We start from the raw sequence: 5,765 nt of genomic DNA, 5'->3' as shown, positions 1-5,765 counted from the left end.
AGAGCTGGGAGACAAAGGACATTTATAGAGGTCTAGACAAAGACATGTACATATGCAAATATATATATGAGGATGGGGAAATAGATCTATGTGCATATATTTATAGGTTTAGTATTAAGGTGGCAGAAGGACATTGGGCCTCCACTTAAATACTCCCTCAATGCAAGAATACTTTCTTCTATTAAATTGGCATTCTATGATGCTCACGCTCCCAACACAATCGCTGAAGACAAAGCGGGTAAACAAGCAAACGTGGTGAAGAAAGTTGATGGTGCCTGGCTAGCAAAAGATATAGCGTCTGAAGTCTTAAAGGCTTGAAGGTAAACAAGCGGCCATCTAGCTCAGAAGCAACAAAGCCCACATGGAAGAACACACCAGCCTGTGTGTTCACGTGGTTCTGAAGGGATCAGTTATCAGGCATCAAACAACAAAAATCATATCATTGGGTGCACACCTCCAGGATACGATCTCTTGAGGGCATAAGCAAATGTGGCGAAGAAAGCTGATGGTGCCCGGCTAGCAAAAGATATAGTGTATGGGGTCTTAAAGGCTTGCAGGTAAAAAAGCGGCCATCTAGCTCAGAAGCAACAAGCCCACATGGAAGAAGCACACCAGCCTGTGCGATCACGAGGTGTTGAAGGGATCAGATATAAGGCATCATCAGAACAAAAAATCTTACCATAGTGAATGAAGGGGGAAGTGCAGAGTGGAGACCCAAAGTCCATTTGTCAGCCACTGGAGATCCCCTTCCAGAGGGGTCTAGGGGAGATGAGTCAGTCAGGGTGTGATGCAGCACTGATGAAGAATACTACTTTCCTCTAGTTCCTAAATGCTTCCTCCCCCCGCCCCCACACTATCATGATACGAATTCTACCTTGCAAGTCTGGATAGAGTAGAGGATGTACACTGGTGCAGATAGGAGCTAGAGGCACAGGGAATCCAGGGCAAATGATACCTTCAGGACCAGGGGTGTGAGAGACGATACTGGGAGGGTAGAGTGAGAGGGGGTTGGAAAGAGGGAACTGATTACAAGAATCTACATGTGACCTCCTCCCTGGGGACAGACATCAGAAAAGTGGGTAAAGGGAGACATGAGACAGGGCAAGATATGACAAAATAATAATTTATAAATTATTAAGGGCTCATGAAGGAGGGGAGAGCAGGGAGGGAGGGGGAAACAAAGAGGACCTGATGCAAAGGGCTTAAATGGAAAGCAAATGCTTTGAAAATGATGAGGGCAATGAACGTACAGATGTGCTTTACAAAATTGATGTATGTATGGATTGTGATGAGAGTTGTATGAGCTCCTAATAAAATGTTAAAAAAAAAGTTTGAAAAGGAGGGAAAGAAAGGAAGACAGAACAGAAAGAAAGAAAATGAAAGAAAAAAGAAAATTAAGAGCAGAGAGGATAAATTAAAAAAATAGCAAGATGACAAGTTTAATCTAAGTGATAACAAAAATTCAAAAGCAGAGTTCATCAGGCTGAATCAGAAAAGGAAAAAAAATACACAGCTATCTACGGTCTATAAGACACCCAGTATCTACATAGTGACACAAGATTGGCAAAAAATTGCAAAAATAAATCATGAGAACACGATAAAGACAGTTTTGAATTACTCATCTTGTGGTTGTAATCAGTCTTTGGCTGATTCCTGTGAAGTGGAGACCAGTCCTGCCTCCACTCTCTTCTTCCTTTATCAATTCTGACACCAATTGGCCCTCCCAAGGCACTCTTTACTTCTTTGTTGGGTTTGATAATGCATTTCAATGGCCAATGGAACTCCGCCTCCCTGCTTCCTGGAACTGTCTGTCTCCAGGGGAAGGCCACATGGGGGCGCTGTTGGTGCCCTGCCATGTTTCCACCAACCTTTGTTATTTGTAATTGCCAAAATCTGAAGAAACCCAAATGGCCCCTCACTGGGGAATGAATGGACACACCAAGGTGCTATTTCTTCTCAGTGGAGTACTGCTTGAAAGGAATACTACTGCTACATGCAACAAGATAGATTAATCTGAGATGCTTTATGTGAAATGAAACAAGTCAATCTCAATGAGCAGCACACCTTAAGAGGCCATGTATGTGACATATTTTCAAAAGTAAAGAATCAGGACAGGAAACGGATCAGTGATTACCCGGAGCTGGGGGAAGGAAAGGCCTTAGGATGGAGGGGAGGTAGAACATTTATTTTGTGTGATGTGGCGGTGGTTACATGATGTATGCATTTATCCAAATCCATACAACTTTTCCCTAAAATGGTATAACTGACCATGTTTAAAAATTCAGGTAGATCCCTGATTTAACAATTTTAAATGGAGCAGTGAGGCAGACTAGCAAAAGAAATTCCAGTTTTGTAAGCTGCTAAGTGTTTTGCTCATTCCTCCCTCGCATCTCAGAAAGTTGACTGCCTATTCTCCTCCCTGAGATAGTTAAAGACTATCGTGCCAACCTGGCAAATAAACACAGGTGGGGGTTAATTGAAGGGCCCAGGGATAAATGGCTCAGTGAGCCTGGCCTTTCTAGTTCTCCGGTCGCTTGCTTCCTGATGGTCGGACCAGGGTGCAGCTGCCTTAGCAGTTCCCTGCTTCAGCTGGCAAGACTCACTCCCTGCAAGACATCCCTGAGGAGAAGCCACATGGACCTACCCCAATGCAGCCCTGGGTGCTGGAGCAGCCGCGTGGAAACCCCTGCCAGCACTGAGATATTTACAAATGCACTGACTTGGCTTTCCTCCTGCAGTCAACATCATAGTGTGTGTTTTGTGACACTACAATATATCGTTTGTTCTGATTCAATATTTTTCCCTTTATGTTGAAATCTGAAATTTTTCCCTTTGTGTAGTCAATCTTGTTATGGTAACCAGGATGTTATAGTCAATTTTGGTAGTGTTTCTTTTATGATAAGGAATGTACCTTGTAATGCATGCTTGCTCTTCTTGAATTTACCAGAATATTACAATCAATGTTGTACTCTGTAATGCTCCCTAACCCTAAAGAATAGTAATGCTAATTTTGCTTTCTGCTTCTGTCCACGTTTGCAAAAGGATAAATGTGTTTTCTGCCTTTGAAAGATGGACTGAAATGTGGACTGGAGACTGCAATCAAAGAATCGCTTTTAGATTCTAGCAGTCTGGTTATAACTGAATAAAGACTCTTCTAAATTATCAAGACATTGTCGTGGCTGGTATTCATTTGATTCCGCACCAGTAGGAGCAGAGGACATTTGATGGTCCTGAAGAAGATAGGCTTAGTAAGGAGGAAAGACAGTTTTCCATCAGAGCTAAATATGTTTTGGGTTCTTTTTTTTTGTACAAAAGAGACCCTAAATCTCAAGTATAATTTAAGGGGAATGTTTTGTAAGTCTCACAAAGGGAAAGACAAGACAAAGACATATCATCTGGAAGAGGGAGACCATTAACAAGAAGTCATAATGGTATCAAATGGTTTACAGAGAGCCGGCGGCTTAAGTAGAGCATGGGAAGACAAAGGAAACCATCAAGTAAGTATGATTGGCAGCAAATCAAAATGGCAGAGTTTCAGGTGGGACTACAGAAGTGGGAATGGGACACACATATTGTGCTCGATGGAAGAGTTTATAAGATAGGTCCCTCCAGGGTCTTTGGAGCAAGGCAGTCAAGGCATGACTCATGACAATGTGACCCAAGTACTCCAATCTCTTTCAAGGACATATCCAAGCCAGCCCTGCAAGGTGGTTGTCCCTGCTTGGACTGGTTAGGAAAATGGTAGTAATCTACTTTCTAATGTGTTTGGCCTGAAAGTAAGACTGCTCACATTCCTGGTTAATGGGCAGACAGAAATCAGTGAAGACTTAAGGGACTTGTGTACTCTGCAAGTGGATTTGGGGGGATTCTCTGTTATCCATAGCCTTCTACAAATCTGTTGTTATTATGGAATTGTATCCTACTTATAGCAACCCTAAACACAACAGAATGAAACACTGCCCAGTCCTGCACTATCCTCATAAATGTTGTTCTGTTTGAGACCATTTGTGACAGGTAGGCTTATTGTGCCAACATGGCCAATGAACACATGTGGGATTGGTTGAAGGTCAGAGAGATAAATGGCTCAGTGAGCCTTGCCCTTTTTGTCTCTTGCTCTTGCATCATTGGACCAGTGTGCAGCCTTGCTTGTTCTGTGCCTCCATTTGCAAGCTACACTACCTATGGGACACTTAGCTTGTGGATTGTGTCGCTGTAATTTGAGGTTCCTTCAAGATCTGCTTCGCCACACACATCTCTTGAGCTGGGGACTGTTGGACCCTGTCATCTGGTTGACTGTTGGTGACCTGCCTTACTGTTTGCTGCCTGTGGCCAGATAGCCTGAATTGCTCTACAGAGGACTACCCGGCGGCCCTTAAGACTTGAAACACTGTCAATGTCTCACAGTTGTCTTATGGGAGGGAGTTGCACTGAGCCATCTGTACTTCTTTATAGATTAATTACCTGTTTATTTCTTATGTTATCAATCTCTCTCTATATATAAATATATATAAAATTATGAATGTACTGATTTTGTTTCTCCAGAGAACCCTGTCTAATACACCATTGTTGCAGCCACTGTGTCGATCCCTCGTGTCCAGGCCTTCCTCTTTTCTGGTGCTCCTCTGCTTTATCAGCATGCTGTCCTTCTCCAGGGCTAGTCTCTCCTGATGGCATTGCCAAAAGAATTTAGCAAGCCAGCAATGGAGCTGGGCAGATCGGTCTGAGGGCTGAGCATTGGTTGCTTGGTCTCTATAGTGCTGAAAAGTGAATAGATGATGATAAAGAATATCAGGGGGGAAAGAATTTGAGGAAATTATAATCAGGAGATTCTATTATAGCAACACCATAAGATTAGACCATCTGTTAGCAGGGATGGGATTAATGAAGTGAAGTCAAGTTGAGGATTTGAGGACAGTTGGAGAAATGGAAGGAGGCTGTGATGATTTTGACATTGTTTGTTCTAGTTCTTGTCCTTGTACCACAGGGATGAGATGCCATTCCATTCTCAGTTAGATTTGAGTTTAAGAGGAAGAAATCTGGCTGTAAGATGCATGAGACCCCCAATAGTATTCATTCAGTGCAGATTATCATAAGAATGCGTAGCCTGAGAGCCTCTTATTTTGCAAAGACCAATTCTTATTCATCCCCCAAGCCCCATTTATTCCTGTGTTCTGTTTATAAAGAATATGGCATTGAAATCACAGTGTATTCCTGAGGGTGGGAGAGGAACTTTGAAGTATAAAAAGAATTGTAATTTACAGAGAATTGCCATTCTGATCTCTGATGGACTGATTAACCTTGATTTCCTCCAGATTCTTAAATTGGACCTCAAAAAAGAACAAAGTGTCAGATTGAAACTGGCGGGTGGTCTACAGAACCCCAAAGGGAAGAGATGTCCTCTGTACACAGGCACAGAGAAATCAAAACACAGACCTGGATCAAATCTGAGAGACATTATTTCATTATATTTGGGGGCTTTCAGATTCAGATGGACATCACTGCTCCTTGCAGTAAGCAGTTGGCTGCCACAGGAAAATTTCCACTTGAGGGTAGGCCTGCTAGTGCTTAGGATTCCCTTTTATTCTGCCAGTGAGCTGGGCCAGGGGTAAAAGGGGACGCCAGAGACCAGCTGAAATCGGTCACATAATGATGCTAACATACTCAAAGCTCCAGAAACTCAGTTAGAAGAGAGAGAGCAAGACATGTTCATAATGCCTCTGGCTGTGCTGCGGATCCCCTGGCTATCTGTGGGAGAAGGGTATCAT

Source organism: Tenrec ecaudatus, chromosome 8, assembly GCF_050624435.1.
Source record: "Tenrec ecaudatus isolate mTenEca1 chromosome 8, mTenEca1.hap1, whole genome shotgun sequence".
NCBI lineage: Eukaryota > Metazoa > Chordata > Mammalia > Afrosoricida > Tenrecidae > Tenrec > Tenrec ecaudatus.
The sequence above is the reverse complement of the archived record's forward strand: the minus strand, read 5'-3'. Positions refer to the sequence as shown.